We start from the raw sequence: 15,298 nt of genomic DNA, 5'->3' as shown, positions 1-15,298 counted from the left end.
GAGTGATTTTGGCTCTGATAGAGCCAAAATCACTCCAGGGCTTGCGGTCACCGAGACCCTACCGCAGGGTCTCGTCGCAAGCCCGATGGTCGCGATGGTCTTGACCATCGCGACCATCATCATGGACGCTCGCATAAGCTGTGGGTGGTAACCCACAGCTATGCGAGCGTCCAAGAGGCCGCTCCATTTTCAGGTAGGAGGGCCTCTGGTCAGAGCGTTCAGCTCTGAATCAGGCCCTGAGATCTCTGCATTATTACCATCATGTAGGGTCATATTGCCTACACACCTGGAATGGTAGGCTTCCGAAAATCGGGTGGCGCACCTGACTGCCTGCAAGAGAAGCAAGTCTCCCGGGTCGGCCGCTAAAACCTTAGGGGGCAGCCAGAAAGTCGGCATGTATGTGTAGGATGTGTGTAAGACGTATGTGTAGGATGTATGTCACTGTTGATGGTCCATTGTGGTGTGCTGGGGAAATTTAGGGCCTGATTCAGAGCCGGTCGCTATTTGCGCTCGCTCGTCCAGAAAATAGGGGTGGCTATTCAAATGAACCGTTCGCTGTTTGCGGTCTGTTCACGCCTCTAGGTCTGAACGAGCGAACAAAACTTGCGGTCGTTTTTTGGGAAACTACGCCCCCTGGCCGCTCGCATCCTACGTCATGTCCACTATTTATTAGATTAATCGAGTACATCGAACAGGGTATGAGCTGCTCGCTATTCTTGTGGTTGGTTTTTGCTACCACAATTTTGCGAGCAGTTCTGGCTAAAAAATAACCCAGTGACGTGGTCAATGACGCTGCTGTTTTAATTATGCACACCCATAAAACACCCGTTTTGACCTTTAAGCACGACTGCGATCGGATCTCCACTCCCCGTTTTCAAGCACCTTCCCCTGTTACCACCCACATACGCCTCATCCTGTCACTCAAATTATCAGGCATTCGCTATTTTCCGAGCACATGAATTTCGGCCGCACTGACTGGTTCGCGCATGCGTATAACGATCCGTACGCATGCGCAGTTGGGCAAACATCGCTCGGAGCGAACGAGCGGCCGCTTACGAGCGGCTCTGAATCAGGCCCTTAGTTTGTTCTAGTCTAGATTAACCCTTCCCTTACATGCACCTGTGATGGACCAATAAATTGATTAGAGCAACTACCTACCCTACATTTATACAGATCAGACATAAGGATGTCCATACACAGCATAGCCATGAATGGTTACCGATTGCATATAAACAGACTGCGGCTGCACAGGCTGCTGGCTACCATCGGGCTCCCGCAGCTGATGTTCACCATCGGTGAATAAGCATCAACAGAAAAAATATTTATTACTAGTGCCAGACCATTGATGGTCAATGCCCATATCTTACCAAACCCCTACTGCTATACCTATAAAGGGTGTACCCTGAAAGAATCCACCTGACAGACACCTTTATTATCTATTCCATCTCCATATAAATAAACCTTCATTCCCACCACTACAATTGTCCTCAGTCATTATATCACCCACCCTACCCAATACCCCCCGATGCAACGCTGTCACCTCACTACTTGTACAGATACTGAGAGAGGACAGATCCTAGGCAATGTGTGAGGTAGGTAACTAGCACATCCGGATCCTGTGCTCTGTGTGAGGTAGGTTACTAGCACATCCGGATCCTGGGCAATGTGTGAGGTGGTTACTAGCACATCCGGATCCTGGGCAATGTGTGAGGTAGGTTACTAGCACATCCGGATCCTGGGCAATGTGTGAGGTAGGTTACTAGCACATCCGGATCCTGTGCTATGTGTGAGGTAGGTTACTAGCACATCCGGATCCTGGGCTATGTGTGAGGTAGGTTACTAGCACATCCGGATCCTGGGCAATGTGTGAGGTAGGTTACTAGCACATCCAGATCCTGGGCAATGTGTGAGGTAGGTTACTAGCACATCCGGATCCTGGGCTATGTGTGAAGTAGGTTGCTAGCACATCCGGATCCTGGGCTATGTGTGAGGTAGGTTACTAGCACATCCAGATCATGGGCTATGTGTGAGGTAGGTTACTAGCACATCCGGATCCTGGACTATGTGTGAGGTAGGTTACTAGCACATCCGGATTCTGTGTGAGGTAGGTTACTAGCACATCCGGATCCTGTGCTTTGTGTGAGGTGGTTACTAGCACATCCGGATCCTGTGCTCTGTGTGAGGTAGGTTACTAGCACATTTGGATCCTGTGCTCTATGTGAGGTAGGTTACTAGCACATCCTGGACAATGTGTGAGGTAGGTCGGGGGTTACTAGCACATTCAAATTGGGGAATGAGCTAACTTATGGTGAAATTCAATGGAAATCAGATATCACAGGGGGACAGACTGTGACGTAGAGGTGTGAGGTATCACTGATACAAACTTCTACATTTGCTTCATCATTTCACACAATAGCATTTCACTCTGGGGCCTATTCACTAAGCTATATATCCTGCGATAACCTCTGTTATGGCATACTCTCCCACTGTTTACATTACACTCAGAGAATGCCAGAGGTGGTATACTGTAGGGATGGCCATCGTCCATCGATGATTCAGAATCATTGATTATTTATGGCCGATGTCGAATGTTTTTGACATCAATGTCTAAGCATAATTGAATTTTTTGTTTATTTTTCCAAGGTGCCGGGACTCGGAGCATAGCTCCACCCCCTGGTACCCGCGAAGCCCCATCCCCACGTACTGATTGGCCCACGGGCCAGTCATTCAAAAAAACAGGAATGACCATCGGCTGGTGATACCATCGATGGACATCCATTGAATAGTTTGTAGCCATTGATGGGTACTTGCTATTTTGTTATCGATGGTGACCATCAATGGTAACACCGATGACCATCCCTAGTATACAGGTGGCTGTGGCCCTGCCTCCTGCTGTACAGTGTCATGATTTATGTTGCTGTACAGTGGCCATGATTTATGTTGCTGTATAGTGCCATGATTTATGTTACTGTACAGTGCCATGTACAGTGCCATAATTTATGTTGCTGTACACTGCCATGATTTATGTTACTGTACAGTGCCATGTACAGTGCCATAATTTATGTTGCTCTACAGAGCCATGATTTATGTTGCAGTACAGTGCCATGATTTGTGTTACTGTACAGTGCCATGATTTATGTTACTGTACAATGCCATGATTTATGTTGCTGTACAGTGCCATGATTTATGTTACTGTACAGTGCCATGATTTGTGTTACTGTACAGTGCCATGATTTATGTTGCTGTACAATGCCATGATTTATGTTACTATACAGTGCCATGATTTATGTTGCTGTACAGTGCCATAATTTGTGTTAGTGTACAGTGCCATGATTTATGTTGCTGTGCAATGCCATGATTTATGTTGCTGTACAGTGCCATGATTTATTTTACTGTACAGTGCCATGATTTATGTTGCTGTACAGTGCCATGATTTATTTTACTGTACAGTGCCATGATTTATGTTGCTGTACAGTGCCATGATTTATGTTACTGTACACTGCCATGATTTATGTTACTGTACAGTGGCCACGATGAAGCAAATCACAATTACGCAGCCCCTGGACCGCCAACTTTACATGGGAAGTTCATGGCATTCTAGAGTCCCCCGGACATTCTGGTAGGGTAGAGGTAAGTATAGGAATAACAGGGTGACTCTGCACAGGATTTTAAATGTAATTGTATGTGTTAATTTTAGCTGCTATTTATTATTCCTCTAATGCCAGCGATATCTCAGATGTTACTAAAGTGTCACCACATTTATTAAAAAAAGTAGTTCTTTATGGGGACAGCAATATTGCGCAATTTACCGAGCTCCGTACACTTAGCGGCTGAGTCAGAGGCGCTAAGTGCATGCAAGGCCAAAGTTCACGTAGTAGAGCAATTATTTGCTACTGCGTATGTGCAAAATATTCCGACAACCCCTACGGCGCCTGTGTTAACCTGAGTGTATGTACAAATGCGCTGTTGTGTATGGGATGATGTATCAGAAATGTTGTGGGAAAACCATGGGCAATTGAGGGTGGTAACTGGGAGGAGGCCTGAAGTGAATGTAAAAAAAAAAAAAATCTGTTTTGCGTGGGTGTGTTATGGGCGTCATGGGAGTGCCGTGGGTGTGATATAGGAGTGCCGTGGGTGTGATATAGGACTGCCGTGGGTGTGATATAGGAGTGCCGTGGGTGTGATATAGGAGTGCCGTGGGTGAGATATAGGAGTGCCGTGGGTGTGATATAGGAGTGCCGTGGGTGTGATACAGGACTGCCGTGGGTGTGATATAGGACTGCCGTGGGTGTGATATAGGAGTGCCGTGGGTGAGATATAGGAGTGCCGTGGGTGTGATATAGGACTGCCGTGGGTGTGATATAGGAGTGCTGCCGTGGGTGTGATATAGGAGTGCCGTGGGTGTGATATAGGACTGCCGTGGGTGTGATATAGGAGTGCTGTGGGTGTGATATACTGTAGGAGTGCCGTGGGTGTGATATAGGAGTGCTGCCGTGGGTGTGGTGGAATCAGTATGAAATACTGGCGGCCCTGTGGCCGACAGTTCGAATCCCGTCAGCGCCTGGCCGACAAAGCAGAGATCCCGGCAGCGGAAGCTCGACAGCGCTGGAAATCCAGATCGTGGATAGGTAAGTATCTACTAACCTAACCTAACACCCTAACCCTCCTTAGGGGTGCCTAACCCTAACCCCCCCTTCCCCGCTGCCTAAACCTAATCCCCCCTCTAAGTGCCTAACCCTAACCTCCCCCTTCCCCGCTGCCTAAACCAAAGCCCCCTGGGGGTGCCTAACCCGAAGTCCCCCCCCGGGTGCCCTAAACCTAACCCTCCCCCCCGCGGCTGTCCGCTGGCGACGCCCGGCATCCCTTCAATCGGGATGCCGGGCGCCGGTCTCCCGGTATCGGGTAAATGACAGGCGTCTAGATATAGATGCCGGTCATTTATCCCACGCTGGGATAAAGCAATCGGGAAGCCGGCTGTTGGGATTAAGACAGTCGGTTTTCCGATTGCATCCTGGTGTGATATAGGAGTGCCGTGGGTATGATATAGGAGTGCCGTGGGTATGATATAGGAGTGCCGTGGGTGTGATATAGGAGTGCTGCCGTGGGTGTGATATAGGAGTGCCGTGGGTGTGATATAGGACTGCCGTGGGTGTGATATAAGACTGCCATGGGTGTGATATAAGACTGCCGTGGGTGTGATATAGGAGTGCCGTGGGTGTGATATAGGAGTGCCGTGGGTGTGATATAGGAGTGCCGTGGGTGTGATATAGGAGTGCTGCCGTGGGTATGATATAGGAGTGCCGTGGGTGTGATATAGGACTGCCGTGGGTGTGATATAGGAGTGCCGTGGGTATGATATAGGAGTGCCGTGGGTATGATATAGGAGTGCCGTGGGTGTGATATAGGAGTGTCCTGGTTGTGTTATGGAAGCATTGTGGGTGTGTTATGGGAGTATTGTGGGTGTGTTATGGGAGTATTGTGGGTATGTTATGGGAGTGTTGTGGGCGTGTTATGGGTGTGTCAGTAAAAGGGGCTGCATTCTCAGATGCAGAGCTGCAGCCACAGGGACCATGGGCCTGATTCAGAGCTGAACGCTCTGACCAGAGCGCTCGCTCTGAATCAGGGCCCTCCTCCCTAAAAACAGAGCGGCCTCTTGGACGCTCGTATAGCTGTGGGTGACCACCCACAGTTATAGCGAGCGTCCATGATGATGGTCGCGATGGTCAAGACCATCGCGACCATCGGGCTTACGATGAGACCCTGCGGTAGGGTCTCGCTGCCGCAAGCCCAGGAGTGATTTTGGCTCTATCAGAGCCAAAATCACTCCTACTGGCATCACTACTGATGTCAGTGGGGCCGGCTCCAGACGGTAGGCGTTCACATGGGAACGTCTCCGTCTGGCAGCCACGCCCCCGGCACGCCCACCAAAGGGGGCGTGCTGTCAATCAACATCGACAGCACGCCCCCTTTGGTGCGAGACCCGGAGCGACAAACTTCTCGTCGCTCTGCGGGTCTCGCGCATGCGCACGACGGAGCTCCCTCCGTCGTGCGCATGCGCATTCGGCCACCATCGACCCGCTTGCAAGCGTCCTACACTCGCGAGCGGGTCTGCATCGGGCCCCAAGTACAGACGGAGACTCTGGGTCTCATTCAGAGCCGCTTGTAAGCGGCCGCTCGTTCGTTCCGAGCAATGTTCGCACATCTGCGCATCTGTACGGATTGTAATACGCATGCGCGAACAAGTCAGTGCGGCCGAAAATCGTGTGCTCGCTAAATAGCGAATGCCTGCTATTTTGAGTGACAGAATGAGGCGTATGTTGGTGGTAACAGAGGAAGGTGCTTGAAAACGGGGAGTGGTGATCAGAACGCAGGCGTGCCAAACGGTCAAAACAGGCGTTTTATGGGTGTGCATAATTAATACAGCAGCATCATCGACCACGTCACTGGGTTATTTTATAGCCAGAACTGCTCGCAAGATTGCGGTAGGAAAAACCAACCACAAGAATAGCGAGCAGTTCATACGCTGTTCGATGTACTCGATTAATCTAATAAATAGCGGACATGACGTAGGATGCGAGCGGCCAGGGGGCGTTTTTTACAAAAAAACGACCGCATGTTTTGTTTGCTCGTTCAGACCTAGAGGCGTCAACAGACCGCAAAGAGCGAACGGTTAATTTAAATAGCCACCCCCTTTTTCTGAACGAGCGAGCGCAAATAGCGTCCGGCACTGAATCAGACCCTCTGCACCTGCCACAGGGCTGATGCGAGTGTCGCTGGTGCACGCGATAGTGATGTGCCAAGAATCAGCAGTGGTGTTACATCATGCAGAGGAGAAGACAGTGGGGGTCTCAGTGCTTGTACATTCAGGTGCATGCTAGCACATGAGGGGACGGCTGGTACTGGCATTTGCATATTATTGCCAACGCGGCTCCGCAAACATACAGTATGCTCCAGCAACTGTAACTCCACGCACTGCTGAATCAGGCACTTAGCGTTTTTGGGGCTTGTCTCTGCTAGCTAAGACTGCCTTTATATGGTGTTATCAGCTACAGCCTGTACAGGATGCCCAGACAGAGAGGGGTCATCTAATCCCTCCCCTGTATGGTGGACGCTCTCCCACCCTCTCATTTGCCTGAAGCCTGCACATGGGTGCACATACACAGTTAAAAGAGCGCAGTGTTAGCGATCGCCCCCCAGGTGATCCCCAGGACAGCATCATATCATACGCGCTGTCACTATAGAGTACAGCCATGGTCAAAAGTTGAGAATGACACAAATATTGGTTTTCACAAAGTTTGCTGCTTCAGTGCTTTAATACCTGTTTGTCAGATGTTACTATGGTATACTGACGTAACATTACAGCATTTCATAAGTGTCAAAGGCTTTTATTGACAATTACATTAAGTTTATGCAAAGAGTAAATATTTGCAGTGTTGACTCTTCTTTTTCAAGACCCTGCAATTCGCCCTGGCATGCTGTCATTCAACTTCTGGGCCACATACTGACTGATGGCCACCCATTCTTACCTAATCAATGCTTGGAGTTTGTCAGAATTTGTGGGTTTTTGTTTGTCCACCCAACTCTTGAGGATTGACTTTTGGCCACGGCTGTACATAGGTGCCCTCCCCTCACACTGATGTGTACATAGGTGCCCTCCCCTCACACTGATGCGTACATTGGTGCCCTCCCCTCACACTGATGCGTACATAGGTGCCCTCCCCTCACACTGATGCGTACATAGGTGCCCTCCCCTCACACTGATGCGTACATAGGTGCCCTCCCCTCACACTGATGCGTACATTGGTGTCCTCCCCTCACACTGATGCGTACATAGGTGCCCTCCCCTCACACTGATGCATACATAGGTGCCCTCCCCTCACACTGACGTGTACATAGGTGCCCTCCCCTCACACTGATGTGTACATAGGTGCCCTCCCCTCACACTGATGTGTACATAGGTGCCCTCCCCTCACACTGATGGGTACATAGGTGCCCTCCCCTCACACTGATGTGTACATAGGTGCCCTCCTCTCACACTGATGTGTACATAGGTGCCCTCCCCTCACACTGATGTGTACATGTGACCTACCCTCACACTGATGTGTACATAGGTGCCCTCCCCTCACACTGATACGTACATAGGTGCCCTCCCCTCACACTGATGGGTACATAGGTGCCCTCCCCTCGCACTGATACATACATGTGACCTCCCCTCACACTGATGTATACATGTGACCTCCCCTCACACTGATGTGTACATGTGACCTCCCCTCACACTGATGTGTACATGTGACCTCTCCTCACACTGATGTATACATGTGACCTACCCTCACACTGATGTATGCATGTGACCTCCCTACACACTGACATGTACATAGGTGCCCTCTTCTCGCACTGATGTATACATGTGACCTCCCCTCACACTGATGTGTACATGTGACCTACCCTCACACTGATGTATACATGTGACCTCCCTACACACTGATGTATACATGTGACCTACCCTCACACTGATGTATACATGTGACCTCCCTACACACTGACATGTACATAGGTGCCCTCTTCTCACACTGATGTATACATGTGACCTCCCCTCACACTGACGTATACATGTGACCTCCCCTCACACTGACGTATACATGTGACCTACCCTCACACTGATGTATACATGTGACCTACCCTCACACTAATGCCCCTCCCTTTTAGACTGTAAGCTCTCACAATCAGGGCCCTCTTCCCTCATGTGCTTTTCCTTCCCTCACTTATACCATCATCTCCTCCCCATTGCCTACAGCACCAAACCTTTGGTTCCTGCTGCCCTGATGCTTATGTTGGTATAATGACGTCTGATGCAGCAATGTGTATACACCTTGTCCATGTCCTGCAATGTCCTGTACTATAAGTCACTTGTATCTTGTTTTGTTCATATTGTTTCTGTACTTTGTAAGGCGCTGCGCACCCCTTGTGGCACCTTATAAAGGACAATAATAATAACAATAATAATAATAAATAATAATATAACATTATACTGTATAGATTTAAAAAGTATCTAAAATAAATGTCACACTATAACAATCGCTAAAGTTTCTGGGAGCCTAGGCAGCCTCCAGCCCAAGCCCCCCCTAGCCCCCCCCCCCCGGTATTTTATTCAAATTTCCATTCCTCAACATCCAAATTCTCACTTCAACCACTGTGTATCTATATAATAACCTGCTAAGATGAGCGCAACTCCAATAGCTCCAACTTTACAACAACTGGACAGGTCCTAGCAGGAGGTAGGTATGTATGCATCCAAGGACGGGTGGTGGTGGTATAGAGCAGGGGGGCTGAGGGAGCAAAGGGGGACAGAGCAATGGACAAATAGCGTGGCAGAATGGGACAGAGTGGGGGACGGCGGAGCTGGGACAAGTTACAGAGCTGGGTACAGGAAGAAGCAGAGGAGCTGAGGTGGGCGTTACAGAACTGGGGGTGGGGCATGGGGGGCAGGTCAGTACTTACCAGCAGACAGCGCACGGGGAGGAGCAGACAAAGACAGGGCGGGTGGTACAAAGACAGCGACAGGATGGATTAGCTATTAAATCATTTGCCATTATGATGCTCAGTAGAGAGCCGCACTTCATCAGAGATAAAGGGGTCTATGTACTAAGCAGTGATAAGTGACAGAGTGAAAATTTATAAGTCTGTGATAAGGTGCCAGCCAATCAGCTCCCAACTGTCATTTTTCAAACACAGCCTGTGAGATGACAGTTGAGAGCTGATTGGCTGGCACTTATCACAGACTTATCACTTTTCACTCTGTCACTTATCACTGCTTAGTAAATAGACCCCAAACCTGCAAAAAGGGCGGGGATTCGCTGACAAGGTGGCGATAAAGGCCCTCATTCAGAGCCGTACGCTCTGAGCAGAGCGCACGCTCTGAATGAGGGCCGCCCTCCATAAAAATGGAGCGTCCTCCTGGACGCTCGTATAGCTGTGGGTCACCACCCACAGCCTATACGAGCGTGCAGTTTGATGGCCGCGATGGTTGTGACCATCGCGACCATCGAAACTGCGAGCCGGAGCCTGCGGTTGAGTTTATCAACCGCAAGCCCCGGAGTGATTTTGGCTCTATCAGAGCCAAAATCACTCCCACTGACATCACTAGTGATGTCAGTGGGCCGGCTTCTGACGGTAGGCGTTCCCTTGGGAACGCCCCCGTCAGGGAGGCACGCCCCCGGCACGCCCACCAAAGGGGGCGTGCTGTCAATCGACATCGACAGCACGCCCCCTTTGATCAGACACAACAAGCGAAGGAAAGTCCTTCGCTCGTCGCGTCTGGCGCATGCGCACGACGGAGCTCCCGCCGTCGTGCGCATGCGCAGAGCACAACATCGACCCACTTGCGAGCGGACAGCCGCTTGCGAGTGGGTCTGAATCAGGCCCAAAGTCAGGTCTGTATAGCACAAGTGCATGGTGTCATTGGGGGAACATTTATATAAACTGCCGGCTGGCTAAATACAGACACCGGATTCCCGCCACCCGACAAAATGCCGACGCCGATATCAAGAAGGGGATCAGGATACCGGCGTCGGGATCCTGGACTGCCGAATGTCCAGGGCCGGGTAAGTATGAGCTGCTTCCCGGGGAAGGGGAGGTTAGGTTTAGGCACCCCTGGAGGGAAATTAGGGTCAGGACCCCCCCTGGGAGTGTTAGGGTGCAGGGAGGGGGGATTAGGGTTTGACACCCCCCTGAGAATGTTATTGTGTGGGGAGGGGGGGCATTAGAGTTAGGCACCACCGGGGAGAGATTGGGGTTAGGCACCACAAAGGGAGGGTTAGGTGGGGGGAGAGGGGGTGGATAGGAGACTTACCTGTCCACGTCGGGATCCTGAACTGTCAGGCTTCCGGTGTCAGTAAACGAAGCAGCGGTCCTTCAGCCGCCGGTATTTCATCCCATTCCCTATAAATGATCATCTATAACAGTCTCCATGATGAAGTTCTAAGAGTATATTTACTAAAGTGAGAGTTTTTAGAAGTGGAGATGTTTGACTTCCGGTGGGCGGACCAAACGACCTGGCCGCACTTTTAATGGGCTCCCAAGCCGGCTCCATATAGCCGAGACATAGCGCCGCCGGAGAGACTCACTGCCTCACCTAAAGCCACCCTGAGGTCTCTAGGATAACGCGGGTAAGAGCGGCGCATGCCCCGGCCCCCCGCACTGCCCCACAACACCGGAGTACAGCCGCATTGGAAAAGCGGCACTGCCCGCGGCCGCCATCTTGGATCGCGGCCGGGCATAATTTCTCCCCTCCCCACTTTCAGCAACAGCCACCGGAGCTATTATTAGACCCATAGGAACAAGCGGGACGCCTGGACACCGTTTCAGGGACGTCCCTCAGTTACAAGCTCCCCGCTGGCCACACATCACCTGCGGCCGCCATTTTTTGAGACCTGATTAAGCTGCTGCAGCAAGCGCTTACCTCCTTTCACAATCCTCTCTGTTTGCTGCTCACACCAGGGAGCAGGGTGGTGTTGCTGGGTCCTCATACTGTGATCTTGTCTTGTCTGGTCCAAAGATAGTGCTCACAAGCCATACTATAAGTTTTAATTTACAGACCCAGTGTCATATATATCCTGAACACCTGGGGCTCCCCCTAGTGGCTCCTGATTAAATCGCACATCACATCCCTATACCATGGAGAAGTTTGTGGCCAGACCACAGCGTGCACCTAAAGGTCAAACTACTAAAGGGAAAGACAAAAATGTAGCTCCATCATCATCTCCTGACTCTCCTACTTCACCTCCAGCTGACAATATTCTGGACGGAACCTCTAAATCGACTCAATTTAGTACCGCCTCAATAGCTAAAGCCCAAGAAATATCTGAGCTTCTTTCTCCCTTGCTTGACAAAAAACTGTCCGGCCTCAAAGAAGCTATAGAATCAGCAGTTTCGCAACTTAAGGAACATGGTCGACGCTTTACGGAAGCAGAACAACGTATCTCCAATGTTGAAGATGAGCTAACAGAGGCACAAAGCGTAATACGTACACAGGAATCAGCGATCTCTGCTATGCAGGAAAAATTGGAAGACTTAGAGAATAGGAATCGCCGCAACAATTTAAGGTTAATAGGCCTACCGGAATCTGTTAAGCAAAGAGATCTCATGGATTTCGTCTCTAAATGGTTACCCTCTGAGCTCAATTGCTCGGCTTCTTCCAATACCCTCATCATAGAACGAGTTCACCGCATAGGCCCTGACCGTGCTTCTGACCAGAGAAGACCTAGGCCTGTCATAATGAAAATGTTGAACTACCTAGACAAAACTCGCATACTGGACGCCTACCGCAAATCAGAAGGCCTCACCTATCAGGGACACAAATTGTTGTTGTTTCAGGACTTCTCGTATCAAGTAGCAATGAAAAGAAGGGAATACTCTACTATTTGTAAAGCATTATTTGATCTGGGACTGAGATTTGCATTAATGTACCCTGCGAAGCTGAAAGTCCTACATAACGGCAAACAACACTTTTTCGATTCTCCATCGTCTGCAAAGACTTTCCTGGACTCTCTAACTGACCAAATCACTCCTCAAAATGATATCGTGACTTAAGAAGATACATTTAATTGTACAAATCCGTCTCCTATCGCAAACATGGAGAGTTTGTTATTGGAAATATATATCTTATGCTTGTTTTCAAGATTTCTGGTTATTTTAACAACTGCTAAACGTCAACGGCAGAATTGTCAAGATAATCTCTGGTTTGTTGTTTTCTCCCCTTCCTTTTACACATTTACCATTCCTCCTCTTTCATATCCCCTTTTTTATTTTCTTTTATTTCTTTTTTTCAATTATCGATACTTTTATACCTCACTGGGTTTAAATAGGCCCGTAGAGCCTTATTTTTTGGTTCTTAAAATTTTCAAAAATTGTAAGACTGCATTATGTTTGTTATATTCCATACATTATGGCAGATCATGTTTTTGTTTTTGTGTTATGTGTATTTTTGTAATGGCACTTTCAAGGTTTTACTGCAGGCGCTCTCTGCATGCTGGGACTGAGAGCGTGATGGTCTCTTTACGATGGTTCATTTTTTTGATCTACAGAACAGGTATAGGATAACACAATGTCTCACTCTATTGCTGATCTCACTAAAACACAAAAAAACATAAGATTTTTAACTTGGAACGTAGAGGGTTTAAACACCCCGATTAAACGGCGTAAAATACTACAACAACTTAAAAAATTTAAACCTGACATAGCAGTGCTACAGGAGACCCATTGGAGACAGGGTGACCCTAATACTCTTAGAGACTCATGGATAAAAGATTATACAGCTGCATCTTTCACATCTAAAAAAAGAGGGGTGCTGGTGATTTTCCATAAATCTTTAAAATACACAGTTGTAGACTCGATCCTGGACACCGAGGGCAGATTTCTTTTTCTTAAACTGAATTTAGAAGGTGAATTAATCACGCTTGTCACTTTGTACGCTCCCACAGGTCACAACAATGCATTCTTCTCCGATCTCTACGCCCGACTCCAGAATTGGGCAGAAGGCGCCCTCGTCATAGGAGGAGACTTCAACACTACTCTTTCTCCTAGTCTGGACAGAACGGGAGCATCCGGTGAGTGGCGGGGCAGCACATCTCCAACGCTACAACTACTAATTGAATCCCTCGCCCTAGTAGACCCATGGAGACACCTCCACCCCTTAGCACGTGATTACACGTTTTACTCCCACCCCCATCACTCCTCAGCTAGATTGGACTTCTGGCTGGTCTCAAGCTCATTAATTAATAGGATTCAAACATCTCATATAGAAAACATAGTCATCTCCGATCATGCGCCTACATGGTTCACGTTACAACTATCTACCCCCAAAACATCTTCCTTCAATTGGAGATTCCCCTCATACTTATTCACTTCTCCAGACTTTAAAAAATACTTAGAACAACAATTTCTTAATTATAATAATGATAATGCTTCTCATATTGGCGACATATCATTGTTCTGGGCCGCATCTAAACCAGTAGTGAGAGGGCATATTATGGGATATGTTTCCCATAAACGCCGTAAACTTAACACACGTTTCACGGAATTGAGTAACGCCCTATCACAATCGTATGCCATTATGCTGCAAAATAACAACACAGAGACACGGCGGAATTATTTGAATAACAAAAATTTATATGACACATTGTGCACTGAAAGAGCCCAATATTATCTAGATTTCCAGAAACATCGCTATTTCCGTTGGGGAAATAAAGCGGGCAAACTGCTAGCTAATATAGTGAGAAGTCAGAAAACATCCTCTCCCATTCTTTCTCTTAAAGGTCCCCTAGGATCATTACATACCAACGAGGACATTGCGGCCTCTTTCTTACAATATTACACAGACTTATACTCCGCACAGGATGATAACCCTGTTCTGGGGATGAACTTTTTGAAAGAGGCTAATCTACCTTCCCTCTCTGAAGAGGCCCGCGACTCCCTAACAACTCCTGTTTCGGAGTTGGAGGTTGCTCTAACTATCAAGTCCCTGGCCAACGGAAAGACACCCGGCCCAGATGGCCTTAGTGCCGAGTACTACAAAATATTAAATCCACTTGTAACCCCTCATTTAGTTTCCTTATTTAATTCAATATTGAAGGGAACCTCAACACCACCAGACTTTAACCAGGCCCGAATTATCCTTCTCTTGAAACCTGAGAAAGACCCTACGCTGACCCAATCATATAGGCCAATATCTCTGCTCAACCAGGATTTCAAAATCCTCACTGGTATTATCGCTCAACGTTTACAATTAGTATTGCCACATCTCATACACACCGCACAAACTGGGTTTATGAAAGGACGACACTCAGTGATCAACGTCCGACATTTGATTGCAGGATTAACTAAATCTCACCAAATGAGAAATAACCAAACGCTCCTTGTCAGCTGCGACGCTGACAAGGCCTTTGATAGGGTGTCGTGGAACCACCTACTGCGCATCTTCCAGCTACAAAATTTTGGTCCCGAATTTATTACATTATTCAAAACAATATACCACACCCCTATAGCATTCCTAACAGTTAACGGCCTGAATACTCCATCCCTTAGACTACATAGGGGAACCCGACAGGGTTGTCCCCTATCTCCTTTATTATTTAACTTGGCTATAGATCCTCTTATCCGCACCTTTTTGCTATGTCAACAATGGCAGGGAATAAATATCGGAAATAATACTTTGAAAGTCTCCGCGTATGCGGATGACTTATTACTGTATTTTGAGAACCCACATTCTGCCATACCTAAACTTCTTCATATCCTGAAAGAC

At 48.3% G+C, this 15,298-nt stretch overlaps 1 protein-coding gene across 1 annotated transcript in view; it reads right to left on the bottom strand.

Annotated features, from left to right (window-relative positions):
• LOC148506517 (class I histocompatibility antigen, F10 alpha chain-like) overlaps positions 1-15,298 on the bottom strand; it is a 221,024-nt gene that overhangs the window by 201,864 nt on the left and 3,862 nt on the right. The gene's annotated exons all lie outside the window — the stretch shown is intronic.

This window comes from Taudactylus pleione, unplaced genomic scaffold, assembly GCF_031769625.1.
Source record: "Taudactylus pleione unplaced genomic scaffold, aTauple2 ptg000400l, whole genome shotgun sequence".
NCBI lineage: Eukaryota > Metazoa > Chordata > Amphibia > Anura > Myobatrachidae > Taudactylus > Taudactylus pleione.
Note: the sequence above shows the minus strand (reverse complement) of the source record. Positions and strands in the feature narration are given on the sequence as shown.